The sequence below is a fragment of the Perna viridis genome, chromosome 4, assembly GCF_037379345.1.
Source record: "Perna viridis isolate PV_CMFRI_1.1 ecotype Kerala chromosome 4, ASM3737934v1, whole genome shotgun sequence".
Lineage (NCBI taxonomy): Eukaryota > Metazoa > Mollusca > Bivalvia > Mytilida > Mytilidae > Perna > Perna viridis.
The window spans coordinates 25,782,981-25,797,931 of NC_142448.1; the positions used below are offsets into that span (position 1 = coordinate 25,782,981).

A 14,951-nucleotide genomic window follows, 5' to 3' on the forward strand; every position below is an offset into this window, starting at 1 on the left:
AAATGGGCTCCACTGCCACATATGGTTTAAATTGTCCTTATATGTACATGTACTCTCCAAAATGTCTGGCTGAATTTTCCAGCATTTGCATGGAATAATATGTAAGACTGATAGCATCATTTTTGTAGAAAACATTTGGTTGCTGTCTTACTGTTGTCTGTTTGGCCATCCTTTCTTTGGAAAAGCTATGAGTTGATTTCTTTATAATCATTGAAGCTAGAAATGACTTGTTTGGTTCTCAATCACATTTACAATTACCCCTGACAGTCTATGAAAATAGAGATGCCATGATGCTATTTTTAAGCTTTCGAATGAACGTGTGTATATTGATAAATTTTGTAATTATAAGTATAATGGACTCAATTGATAATACAGCCATTTATGCTCATTCAGGAGCTTTTTAGGGGATAGAGTGATGACTGGTTGGCTTGAAGAGAGAATAATGTATCCAATTTAGGTGAGTGGGGTGACAGCACAACCTGTGGGCTGTTCCTATTGTGAGCTAGCAAAATGAAGATCCAGGTTAGTGTGTCCAACTAGAACAATGCAGGGTCTGTTGTATTGGTGAACTTTTTCTTGAAATGTGTGAAATATGTGCAATATGATATTCAATCAATCAATCAGTCTATCTCAATGACCCAATATTGATTCACTTCTTGGCTTTTGAAAACCACTAGCTTTGCACATGCAGAGCTGAAAGCTATACTCATATCTTCCAACTGTTGCAAATCCCAATGTAGTCCAACCTTCCTTTTTTGAGATTTGTCATGTACTGTTGGGGTCAGAATAGTGTGGGTAAGTTTGTTCAAATTGACACTTGTAGTATACAGGTAATATGATATGTAAAGGCATTAGCCTTAATTGCTCAGGGATCTCCATGGATCAAAATGAACACATGGCTCACTCTCTGGTTGGACAAATTTTCATAGTGGTGTGTGACCTCTTGCACAGAAAATTAATTGCCAAGATAAGTGTAATAATGTTGAATGAGACATATTTAATAATGCAAGCTACAATATAGAATTTAAAACAATCAACAATGGTAAATCTGTATGTCTGTATTGTTTGATCCAGTTTTGCCAAGGTCAAATTCTCTCTTCCCCAGGCTGGACCACAGCTACACAGCTTTGGAGAAGTTGAAATCACTGGCAGTGGTCCTTGTATTGATACTGTTAATAAGTTGTTCAGCACTTTATGTGAAAGTATTTCTTGACTTGGTTTTTACTCTGAATCCCATTTCACAATCTGAAAATGACCATTAAAAACAATTTACTTCACTCTTCAACTTAATGTTTTTATTAACTTTGTAATAATCAATTTATCATGTAAGGTAAGCATATCATGGAGAAAAAATATCAGCAGTTGGAGCAGGGACAAGCACGCACATCTCAGCTGACAGTGCCATTGTAGGGTACAAAGTTCTGTACTTTGACAGGTGAAGTTACAAGGTGAACTTTGTGTTGGTGTCTCTATTCTTTTACATAACAAATTTAAAGGAGTTATACTCTTGTGGTAATGTATCACCATCTGCTATGTTTGAGTAGTGAGAAGCTTGTATCTGAAGCAGAAAGATCACATTTATATAAAGAGATTGATTCAACAAGATGCTAATTTGCACAAAATTAATTTGTTTTTGTCATAAGAGAGAAGACAATTACCTGAATTTTGTCTTCAGCATAAATTCAAGATCACATGTATCTAGGTTCTTCATGGAATAAGGACTACAACATTTAAAAATAAAGATGAAATACTCCAACTTGCCTCCAGACTTACGTTTAGTAAAGAGTCTCCCTACAGATCTTGATGCTATTCGATGATGATTCTTTATAATCTCCTCCCTGTAAGATGTGCATCCTTTTTTTCACCCAAACTTCATTATGATACGGTGTCAGTCTGAATCTGGTACAGAGAGCAGAACATCCCTTTGTCTTCTTCATAATTTAACCACAGAACTTAGACAGGCATCTGTTGTAAAAGTGATCTATAGCATCTACGTTTTCCTTGTTTTTTTACAACTTTGTCTTCATCTGTGTCATTAAACAATCTTTTAGAGCTTTTGAGACTCCATCCATCATCCTTTCCAAAAATGTTAAGCAATTAGATTGCTTTTCTGTGTCAGATAAATTGCCAAGATCATTTAGACATTGTTGTATGAATTTAAGAATGTCTTCCTCCCTCTCTGATCTTTGTCAAATTGAATGCAACTCTATACTTCTTTTATATTTTGTTAAATGAAATGTTATTAAATTTTATTCAATCAAAAACTGTAGAAATCATTGGAATCTAATTGATTTTGTTGATGGTGATAATCCCAAATTTTACAGATCCAAGATTTGTTTACACACTGGTTTCACTTCCTAACACATTAACCTTGCCCGGGGACATTATCAATTACCGATAAAATAAACACCCATATGCCAGTTATATTGGTTTATGACAGGTATGAGTGGTAGTTGGGTAATACAGTGCTGATTTGTCGTTAGTAGCGTAAAATTGAATAAATGGCACACACTAAATGAACATGTGACGCTCATTTTGAAGTCATGGCACAAAGAAAATTACACATGGCACAGTGCAATGCAAAAAGAGGTCATGGAGAACCCTGAGTGCTAGCTAAATTCCCTTTTAAAGGAAGTAGGTACCATGTACCCTCAAATGATTCCAGGTTTCAGATTTTGTAATGGTCACTTCAACTAGAAGTACTTTACTTGGAAATGTCCAGGAAATTTGATTAAAAAAAAAACATTTACATGATATCTTACATACATTTTGTTAAGACCGTGTTTATGACTATATCAAAGCTTCGACAAAAGTTTCTCTATTTGTCAACATCGTAGATGAATTTCTGTACATTTAAGTGTGAGCTTTGCTTTCCTATACTATGAAACTGGTGACACCAAAAACTCTGAAACAGATATATACATGTAAGTTCTTAATACAACTCTTCACATGTTCTATTGTGATGCCATGAAATTCACACACCAAATACTGAATAGCATCTTTTTTACCATCTTGTTGAAATTTTAAAAATATTTTATCAAAAAGAATACATTTATTGAACTGGAAGAAAATGGTAGACATTTTATTTTTATTTTTTGACCATTAGTAAAACAAATATGAAAGTTATTGTGTTTAATTTTACTGTGTCTACAATGTGCATTTAAATGAAAGTGTAACAGGGATCACTACAGATAATTAAAGGGTGACGCAAATCATTATTATCAACCTATGTTCCATATTCATATTCTCTGATATCTAAACAAAGTTTTTCATACATTTTAAAGGTCCATAAATCTGATTTCATGGTCTTAGCTTCTATTTTGCTTTAAAAAATGAAATTTTCTTCTGAATATATTTGTGGATTTGGTTATAAAATTGATTTTATTATCAATTTTTTTTTAAATTTAAGGGTAGAGCTCAAAATTCAAGGGTTGGGTTAGCAAATTTAGCTGGCAGCAGACCCACCTTTGAATAGCCTGTGGTGAATCCTGTGTAACATTTGAGCATATATTTATGAAACACTTGTAACAATTATTTATCCTTAGGACTCTATCTAGGTAGTGCTAGTTGACTTATAAACCCTTCTGTGCTTAGTGGATGAGAATGCGTGACATATACTTCCACAAGGTAGGGCCTTGGTAGAACAAAGGAGTTTTCCTTGCGGAAGTGTATAGTGAGCATGCTCCACATATGCTCATTGACTATCCTACAGTTAACACAAATGGGTCTATTATAATAATCCTGACTTATAGCAACCTAAAAAATCAAGGCAAATATTTGTAGTTTGAGGGAAACAGGTGATATATTTAGATAATAGAATAATAATTGTTAATGAATCAACACTATGTTAGGTAAGTGTGTGGTAGAGAGAACTATTGGTTAGTAAATGTAGTAGTCAGTTTTCTTATGTAGGTAACCACAATCTCTGAATTAAGGTCAAGGACATTAGAGTAGAGACCTCTTTGTGAACCTTAATTCACAAACTTTAAGACCCTTAAATGAGCCTCCTTGGTACAATGTTGATTAGATTTTGAATAAATCTCCTATTATTGTAAATCTAATAACTGATGTCCAGTGGTTTGTGGCCATTGATTGTATAAAATATTAGTGTCTCAAGACACGACTCTTCTATCAATATTGTCAGTGGAATCAATATATGGTAATTCTAGGTCATAAAAACAGCAAGTCTAATTTTATGGCCAAGCCTGATGCAGATGTGTCTTTCTTAAATATTATTAATAGGCTTATTTTGAAAAATAGTGATTATGGGACAGTTTTATGAAAACAGCCTTCCTTGGCTTACATTGTAGTTTCTAAGTAGCACTGACTGTACATATTACCATGCGTGCCTACAATGTTCACGTATGTAAGTGAATGTTAGAGTATTGTATAGTATTCAAAAATTAATGTGTGAATATATATTACTGAAAATTTGTTACTTATAAAGCCATATGTGAATTTTTACTTACATAGAAAATACTTCATTGTTCAGAAGTAACAACTAGAATTACATGTGCAATGTACAAATGGACTGTTACATTTGTATATGTCCATATGACAGTTTATGGACCATTTAGCTCTGTAAAGTCAGAATTGTTGATTGGATATACGTCAAGAGTTCTCCCTAGACCATATAATCCTGTGCTGAATGGTACACAAGTACACAGGTACAAAGCACTGTTGAGATGAATGCTTGCCCTGAAATTATCTACCACATGCTACATATAATGTACATTTACCAACCAAGCATTTCTTTCTGACTGTTTAAGGAGGGAGACCTAGGGTAAGGGACACAACTCAATCAAATTATTGGAATGTTTGTATTCAGCATTACATCAGTCTCATGTAAGCATCAAAGTAACTTGGACTGATTTCATTCTGTTTCAGGTGAAAGCTTGAAAGGCTTTGGTGAAGTTGAATATTATACAAACATATCACTGATTTCAAGAGTTATGTCCCCTACCATAGGTCTACCTCCATAAAGCAGCACAAAGAAAGAAAGTACCGTACTTCTTCTATTGAAATAATTTGGTTGTTTACCATAAGACTTAGTTCGATAGTAAAATAGGAAAGTAGAGAATTATCCCATGGTGACACAATGATAAGGATTAGAAGGGACATGTGCCGTGACGCAATGATTAGGATAAGAGGGGACATGTGCCATGACACAATGATTAGGATAAGAGGGGACATGTGCCGTGACGCAATGATTAGGATAAGAGGGGACATGTGCCGTGACACAATGATTAAGATTGGAGGGGATATGTGCCATTTATCACATTTCAGCTGAAAATATCCTTTTTAAATAAAATTTTTGTATGAAGAATTTTTTCGAAAGGCCCATTGAAATTCTTAGAACCATTGAAATGGCCTATTCTCAAAATTTTAAAATCCAGAAAAGTATTCACACTGAAGAATAAGCTTTTATTGGCTATATAAACAACCTGGTGACAGAAAACCCGTATATAAAAAAAAAAGAAGAGAAAAATAAAACCGTGACAAAAAATGGGCTAAAAAAAAAAAACAACCATCAACACTCATTAATAAACACTAACGGCCAAGACAAAATTATTCTGTTTTTTGTTTTTATTTTCAGCAGAAAGTGATGATCTATAGATATTAAGAGTAGAACTTAGAGACCAATCCATTCTTTTTTCCATACACAGAAAATGAATACAATAAGGTTTGTTTATATTCATTGTTGTGAATGACTAAATAATTGATTGTAAATGTAGTACATGTTCATTTGTGGATATAACCATCTTTTTTATACAACATTTTTGTGGTTGTTTGGAGTATCATTCTTTTTTTTCTTCATTGGTGTCTGTTAACTTTGGTGTATGTCCAATAACTTGAGTAAAACTTATTCAATCTTTTTTTAAATTTCAACACATCGGTGGAAAATCGTTAATTTTTTTTTTCCAGATTTTCCTCTTGAAAATAAGGAGCTAAAAGAGGGAAATATGTGTTGTAATGAGAATTAATAGAAAAATTCATTGTTAATCAGATTTTGATAATTCTGTTGTTAATGTGTTTCTTTTGAAATTTTTTGTAATAGTTTTTCAAAGAATAGACTTATTTTTCACCATTTTAGGGTTTAGATAATTGGGCTATGCCGTATAAAAAAATCAACCTTTTTATTTCTGTTCCGAATTTGAATCAAGGAAATCCCTGACAGGGGTTTTCATTCAGATTGCAGATTTTTGTGGACAATTTTTGAGTTTTTAAGGGGCCAAATGGGCAATGCTCCAACAAATAAATATTTTTGGATTTTTAAACCTTTATTTATCTTAAATTTTTTATGAAATTTTCAATCAGATTTCAGATTTTAGGTTACTAGTATAGAGATCAAAAGAAAAGGTCTGATGAGCACCCTGAAAGCTTCCTTCAAATTAAATTGAATTTCAAATGTTGTGCAATATTATGTTCAAACCAATTGTTGTGTCCATAATGATTTGTAGGTCCTTATCTTTAAGTTTGTCGGAAACTAATATGAGTTAAGCACAGCCTACAACCAATACATTTTGCAGGCCTATCTGATACATATTCCGGTTGGTTGGATATGTATTGTAAGACTCGTATGCAATGCTTGCTAATATTATTATTATGTCCACACTTGGCCCAAGTGAACAGAGTTCAGCATGTTGGGGTTGTATCATGCTGCACTCAGCATGTTCCCTGGAAACTATCAACTTGTGTACATATTGGTTGTAATGGCAAAACTTAAAAAAATTCTGATTTAAAGGGTTCATACAATGTACTGAATGGTAAGTGTTCCATTTTTTTCAGGGATTTAATATTGGCTATTTATTTAGGTAGATGTAGAGACACGAAAGTATACACATGTGAATGATTTCTTGTAAATGATTACTACAAAAATTTTTAAGATTTTTTAAAAGTTTTATTCCGTCCAATGTGGTATATTCAGGAATATTAAAAAAAATATATATTAGAAATATCAGTATGTAAGGTCTAGTTTTTGTGATTGCGAACCTTTGATACTTTTTTTGCAGTAGTAATTGAATAGTTGCATTGGTAGGAGAATAAACAAAGTAATTTAAGCTTGTTCAGTATTACATAAGTGAGAAGATTGATGATACATGTACTGCCAATATTTAAATTTCATTAAGTGATTATGTAGCAGTCTTTGTAAGAATCATTCTGTAATAAGTTACACCCCCAAAAAGGCTACATAGTTTTATTTTTGTTAAAAAATTGTTGTGTGGGTCTATATCTGTTAGCTTTAAGGAGAAAATTCATGTTGAAAATTCAATAGATTCTATTGTGTTTCTGTGTTAATTACAGAGTTATCCCCCTGAATTTGAATTTTGTAGTACATTCTTTATAATTTATATCTCCTATGAACAGGGGTTATATGAAAAACCATTTGTTAGTTTCTGTTCATTATTACATTTTAAACAAAATATCAAAAATGAAAATATGTAGGCTTTCCAACCATGAATCACATTTTGCATTATTCTTAGCTGGAGTACCACTACATTTCTAAAGAGCAGTGAAGGTTATCCTCTGTATTAAAACTTTACATTTTTCACCAATAAATATGTTTTATTTTAGTAAAATTGAATCTGATTGGAGGGATTGAATTAAAAAAAATCTTTCCACTAGCTAAATTACGGAAGTGCTGAAAATTCCAAATTTAAATTTCTTTGAGTTTCTTTCTAAACTGAACTTAAAATACATATAGAATTCTACAAAAAAAAATTAGCTAGGGGAGATCATTTCTACTGTCAAATTTGAACGTTGGACATGCATTAAGCATGTATTTTTCCTTAAATTTGATCACTGCTGAATGTTAAAAAAAAGTCAGATTTAGTCGAAAAAGAATGTACAAATGTATCATTTGCTGTATTTGCCATGAATCAGTTACACAACTCAAAAGTTTACGCCATTTAAGCTTAAGAAGTTAGCTGTCATATTATATAGGTAATAATGTTCATCTTCAAACCACAGTACCTTAGTTAATATAATCATAGTGTAATTTACTGAGTGTGAAAACCTTCAAAAAATATATAAATGTCACCAGAATTCCAATAATGAGCAAAATTCAATCTATGGTATATTTTGTCGTTATGATAGTATGATTTCCTGAGGGAACCAGGCCTAATTATACAAGATATATGATTTGCCAGTGGAGTTAAAATCTGTCGTATTTTTTGTTTAAATACTGTAGCTATAGAAGTAAGGCTTTCAGGAAAATTTGTTTATGTGGTGACCATCTCAATGGTTCAGTGATAGTGTGGTTATTTTGAGTTTTGATATTATTTTTGGTTTGATCGTCAGCCAAGTCACACCATAGAATTAAATAGGAAGTTACTGCATCTCCACCATGTTTGTTGAGTGATGAATCTTTTATTCAGAATGATGTGTCTTAGTTCAGTGAGAATGTTGCTTTTGAAAGCCTGCAAATTAAAAAAACAAAGTTTATTCACACTCTATTACCGCCAACTGGGATTGCAGATGCCATTGGTACCACAGACCTTACACTTCAATGTTCAATATGACAAGTAGGTTTTTCTTTTCATATTTGGTGATTTCTATTAAATTTATGAGCCATTTTTTATGGTCTCACTTGTCGACCATATACTTGGCTATATCTCTGGCGAATCTCCAGGTACAACTTCAACTTGTAACAGAATCAGGAAGATATGAATTTGTAATTTGCTGTTGGACATGTCAATATTGACTTTTGATGTTTATTTCTTTGAAACACCTATTTCCTGGCAACAATCTATATTGTTTTTGAAAAATTTAGGATGTCTTCTGCCTTATCACAATGAGATGAGTTCATTCATAGTTTGATTACTGTATTATTGTCATTAATTTTGGGTTTTCAACAAATGTGTGCTATTAAGTTCAGCAGATGATGCTTACAGCAACAGGATATTTTTCCAGCTATTGGGCAATCGGTATCAGAATTAAAGATGAATTTCATATTATAAAGTTTTGTTTATTTATGCAATGTTTTGCATTTTTATTTTCAAATTTGCTATGTATATGACAGTTGAATATGCACGGAAAGAGAAAATGTCAAAAGATAAACGTCATTGAAAAAAGCAAATAGATTAATCCTCGTCTGTGTGTATGTCCCAATTTGGGCAAGCGCAAGTGTCCTTAAAATGCCTCAATTGAAGGTCCTTATTTTGATGTTCTGTTCAATGTTTTGAAGCCATCTTAGGAGTGTAAAGTTTTGTTCTTCAATTATTTTTGTGCCTGAGTTAGTAGTATCAATAATGTTTTCATCATGTTTCTTTATCCTTATTCTTAACCAGTTAGCATTACACACTGATTTATTAAATAAAAAAATGAAATAAAAAAACCAAAACAAAACAAAACAAAAAAACCTTAATTTTATTAATGTAACATGTTTGCCTATTTGTTCCAGGGCCAAACAATTTGGGCCCTGGTACCAACGTGCCTTGAAAACAAATTTCGAGTACCTGCATGACTTTCAATTTAATGATGTAATTGTTGTTTTAGCCTCTTGTCTTATTTATTTATTTGTTTGTCCCTCAAATTCCTGTATGAATTTATGAAATTATTTGTATGGAATTTTGTTGTTGAAACGGTCATAGGTTTAAGAAGGCGACTACAGGAGAGTTTTATCTCGATTGATAGGCATCCATTGACGAATGTATGAGAAATATAGATGAGATGTCAGCTGATTTTCTGTTATTTCAATGTGACATGAATATAAGTTTCATTTTGATGTTTTAATGATGAATTTCATATTAAATTTTGTGTTGATCTATCAGAAAACACAAACTTTACAATCTTATTTTTTCTTGGAGCGTATGATATATGAAGAATATGATGTGTTTTTTTTTTTTTTTTGGTCTACAATCTATTAATATACTTGGTTAAAATTTCCAATATCTGCTGACCTTGTTTGCCATGCATATTTGACTATGCTGTTCACGTCAGGCGAACAATCCTCACTGATGAAATTTAATCTTTTATTGCAAAGTTATTAAGCTCAGGTAAGGTTCTCTTATGTAACAATTACAGAAAAATCCTACATTTTTCAAAACCGAAGAAGATTGCTACTGAAGACCAGGCATTTCAAAGAAATAAACATCAAAAGTTAATAATGACATGTCCAACATCAAAATAAGTTTCTGTTATAATTAGAAGTTGTACCTGGAGATTTGGCAGACATACAGCCTAGTGTATGGTTGACATATGAGACCATAAAAATTGGCTCTAAAATCTAACAGAAAGTGGCAAATATGAAAAGAAAGACTTACCTGTCATATCGACCAATGGACAGTAATAGGATGTGTTACGGGAAAATATTGGTTTAAAGTTAGGATGAAACGGTTCATTGCGATGTTGATGTATCACAATACTTTTTCTCATGATACAATTCATTTGAGGATTCCCGTAAAAAACAATTGATGAAATTGCTATGCAAATTGTAAAGTAGGACATGTCTTGTGAGGAAAAATCCACCTATCTTTGTTGAGATAAAAATTATAGACTCCAGTTTACTGGGTTAGAATTTCTTATTTTAATGTCCTGCCGTTTCAAAGTTTTAAATCAGTATGTATCTTATCCTGAGGTAGGTGTATTGTTACAGCCATAGTTTAAAGGATTAGAATTTCAATTTTTAATGCCCTTGCCAAGAAGCAAGTGATAACTAAAGTTGACTTTCCTTTATTTGTGAACAGTTATCAAGCAAGCAAGGTGCACTTACGTCAGAGGGTCTGCTGGGAAAATGGTGCAAAGTCATGCATTTTAGGCATTTCCTTGCTTCAGATTAATTTTAATGATCTGTGTAAATTCCTTATATATTCTTTTTTTTTGGCATTTAAAATAAATTACTTGCAAAGTAAGCTACTGCCTAAATGGAAATAGACTTGCCCCTACCAATTTCATACTATCACAGGCAATCGAGGATCCAGTTGTCAGTGAAAGAAATTAGCAGTAGACCTACGGACTGAGTCTATGTAAAATCAAGTAGGTCTATGATGAAATTGGCTCAAGTTGCTTTAAAATGTACAGTGCTGTCTATGTAAATTTATGATGGGTCTTTGTTGACAAAAAATTAAGTTTCTAACACTTGAGTTAACACAGAGTATTTTCAAGGGTTCACTTACTTTCAAGAGTGAAAGATAGTAGACTTTTCCTAGTTTTGAATCAATGGTATATTTGGAGAAAACTAAAAATAAATTGTGTATGGAAAGTTTCTCAAAAAAAATTTTGACTACCACACTCATTGATATAGCTCAACTTATGTTTATAAAAATTTTAAATAGGTAAGTGAATTTATACATAATGAGATTATAAGTGCTTTGATTGGTATCGTCTGAATATAGCTGAAATATTGCTGCTCGGACGTTAAACCCCAACAATCAATCAATCTTTGATCGTTGGCTCTTTTTGGTATGTATAAGTTATTTGAAACTTACTTTGTAAGCTCAACTCCTCCTAAACTGCTGTAGGGATTTTGATTATATATTATAGAAAGTTTGGGTATCATTATGGAGACATATACATCTGTTGTTGTTAACAATTTTTCAAAACTCTTCTCCTCTGACACTACTTGACCAATTAGAACCAAACTTGGTATGAATGTTCCTTGGGTATCCTACATAGAACTAGTGTGGAGATTTTTGTTCTGTTGAAAAACATGGCCGCTGTTACTATAAATAGAACATAGAGGTCAGACAGAAGTTTTTTGCATATATCCCCAAAACCATTAGGCTTATCAAAATTCTGACTGGGTAAAAGTGTTTAGCATGATGAAATCTAGTTGTGGTCAAATTTTCCTTTTAATCTGTTAGCCATATTGGAGTTATTGTTCTTTTTCGTCATCTTTTTGCTCTATTTAATGCTTTTTCTTTAAAAAAAAGTCTTCTCCTTTGACATCAATTGACCAATTTGAGCCAAATTTGGTATGAAAATTTCTTATAGTTTTCTGCTTAGATCTGGGGTGGGGATTTTTGATCCGTCACAAAAAAAGATGGCTACAGTTACTAAACGTAGAGCAAAGGAGTCAGAATTTTTTCTCATACATCTCCAAAAACTACCAGGTTTAGCTAAATTCTTTCAATTGTCAAAATGATCCTAATATTATAAGGCCTACAATAGTCTGCAAGGGATCAAAGTTGTCAGACAAGGTCTAACCACTGTTAATGTTTCTATTACTTTACATGTTAAAAGTAATTTCAAAGTTTCACTGTGAATTCCCAGGACAAATGACATCTTAAAAGTTGCATTCCATACAATGCATAGATTTAGGTTCATAGTGTTTTTGGTACTACACAAGTGGCGATTTGACATGGAAGTTGTTAGTAAGACTCGTTGTTAGAGTTATTGCCTTTGAAAGGCAAAAATGATGTACTTTAAGCCAATATCTTGAAAACTATAATAGACAGAAACTTTCAATTGATGAAATTATCCTTATAATAAGGCCTATCAAAGTCTTCATTGAGTCAAAATTGTCAGACAACTCGTTGTTAGGGTTATTGCCTTTGAAAAGCAAATAATTAACCAGGTGAGCGATTCAGACTCCATGGAACCTCTTGTTTCCCTACGTTTTGTGTTTTTATCCATCTTATTTTGCCTTTTCATGCCAGAACTTCCCTACTGTTCCTGAATACAAGACAAATATGGAGCCCATATGTAATTACTTCAATATCATCTAATATATCTTTTATAACCTGTAATTATGTTTCTGGCAATTTTTTTCAGCACAGTAATATTCTACTATTTCTGGAAATAAAATTAAGGTCTAGTCTTCAAATGAACTGAAGATTTGAGGGACTTTTTTTTTGGCCTTGAAAGATATTTAGTAATAAATTTTCATCTTGTGAAGTAAGTTCTTGCAGTAATGTGTCAAGAAGTATTAAACGTGCTAAGCATGTTCGATTTAACACAATTATCAGTCAAAATCTCCATCTTATCATTAATATATTTAACTGGAATAAATCTGAGGACTTTATTGGCCACTGGCCATAAATTAATCTAGCGATTGATAGTAAGTGGAATATAACAACTGAATTATTCGGATTATAATATATTGTGATTAATAAACAGGAAGTGAAGTGCAGTGATTTAAACCAAGTAAAATTGACAGGAAAATTCAAACTGATAAAAAGTGTATAGTTTTTGAAAATCTTATTCTGGAATTGATCAAGGATATAATTTTCTTAAACTGAAATTGGTTCAATTTGAGTATAATACAGTGTAGGATAATACTCTGTTGAAATAGTTTTGGATGTGATTGCAAATAGACTTTAAAACAGGTTTATAAAATTGGGAAAAAGGTGAAACAGAATTTATTTGTAAATGTGTGTGAAGTTGGATACTGTTTAATAACAGATTGTACTTCAGAATCAATAGTATTGATTGATATTAAGTTTATATATATTAGGAAAAACAGTTCTAAATTACTTGGGAATTGAAAATGTATGATTAGAGTTTATTTTACATTATATAATCCTTTAATTTTTGTTCATGTTACAATTTTTACAAGAATAAAAAAAAAAACAGTGCTAACAGCACTTTGATTTTTATCATGTACGTCTACTTTTGATTTCATCAATTCCCCACTTTTTTGTTAGCTTAATAAAATTATGTCTGTGCATGGAGGAATATATTTATGGACTCCAAAAGGAGATATATGTAGTTGAACTTTAAAGGTTAAAACCGGCTAGCACAACTCCCCCAAAAGTGCTCAAGGGATTTTGATGAAATTTTATTGGAATGCTTGGCTTCACATGTCCAGCTGTCGAGGAGGAATTGTGCTTACAAGGTTTAAGCATAACAACTTCTATGGTTAGACTGTTGTAAATGTTGTTGAGTGTACCATACTTCAGCTTGTGTATTCCCACATTATGTTATACTGTACATGTATGGTCCCATTGGTGTTGAAACAGGTCTACTTTACTTGCAGTAAAGTGTGCTGTGGAGAGTTATTTGTAATAGAATGAACTTTATCTGCAGTTTATGATTGTACTTGACATTCGGTCATAAAAATCTGTGCAATGTGAAGTTGCACTTTGCAGCAAAATGTCAATGGCAATGAAATGCACTAAGTAGATATTACAAAACATGATAATTATAAGTTAGATGGAATCCTTAGGGAGTTTACCATCTGTCTTGTCATATTTACTGTGATCAAAGATGACGAAGTTAAATGACTTTCAAAATCTTTTTCCTCTATTTGTAAGTATAGTTTCACTTAAGAATCACGACAAAATGAGCCAAAAACAAAGATAGGTTACATATTTTTATTTTTGATATGTTTAAATGGAGAGGTCCTTCTTCAAAACCATGCAAATATTTGGATAATATCTTCTTACTTGTCTTGGCAAAATGGGTCGGAACAGAGCCTATTTGGAAATAATTCAAAATGTCAAAAATTACGAATTTTTGTTGTTATAGTAACCAGATATAAACCAATCAGATTGTGTTGTACTTTTTTGCAAATTGTTTAACAAAAGACATATTTCATTAATATAATTATGTAATTTGACAGATTTCCACCATAAGATATCAAAAATTACATTCACATAGTGATTTTTTTTATTTTGAGGCCCGAAATTGGTGGTTGCAAAGGAGTGGCCGTTGCTGTGGTAACAGTGAAAATATTTATCATTTTTTAATTTTTCTATTGTTTTTCCATTATGTCCAACAGATTGAAATTTGATTCGGTTCAAATATCAGACTTCAGTGAATTACCCACTGCATGATTCTTAGGCAGACTGCTACTTAAAGTGTTGTACAGATTTACTGTTGTTTTGCCACTTAAGATTTAATTTAAAAGTGGTTTTGCACAAAGGTTGACATAGAGATTCTGTTGGAGCCTAGCTCACTTTGTATAATGTCTTATTGTTTTTTTATTATTTAAAAATTTGTAGTATGGTAGCTTTTTTTGTCCCCCACGATGTGTTGTGAGGGGACATGTAAATTCCAGGCGTCTGTCC

General features: G+C 32.1%; 1 protein-coding gene across 4 annotated transcripts in view; it reads left to right on the forward strand.

Moving 5' to 3' along the window:
• The window catches only part of LOC148619485 (TBC1 domain family member 16-like), a 42,618-nt gene that overhangs the window by 995 nt on the left and 26,672 nt on the right, over window positions 1–14,951 (forward strand). For 2 of the 4 annotated variants that reach the window (XM_088579395.1, XM_088579399.1), the window contains exon 2: window positions 5,597–5,683. The exons of 1 other annotated variant lie outside the window; for it this stretch is intronic. The gene's annotated coding sequence lies outside the window, so the exon portion shown is untranslated. The remainder of the gene's footprint in view (window positions 1–5,596; window positions 5,684–14,951) is intronic. One more of the 4 variants, XM_088579396.1, reaches the window with a different exon arrangement.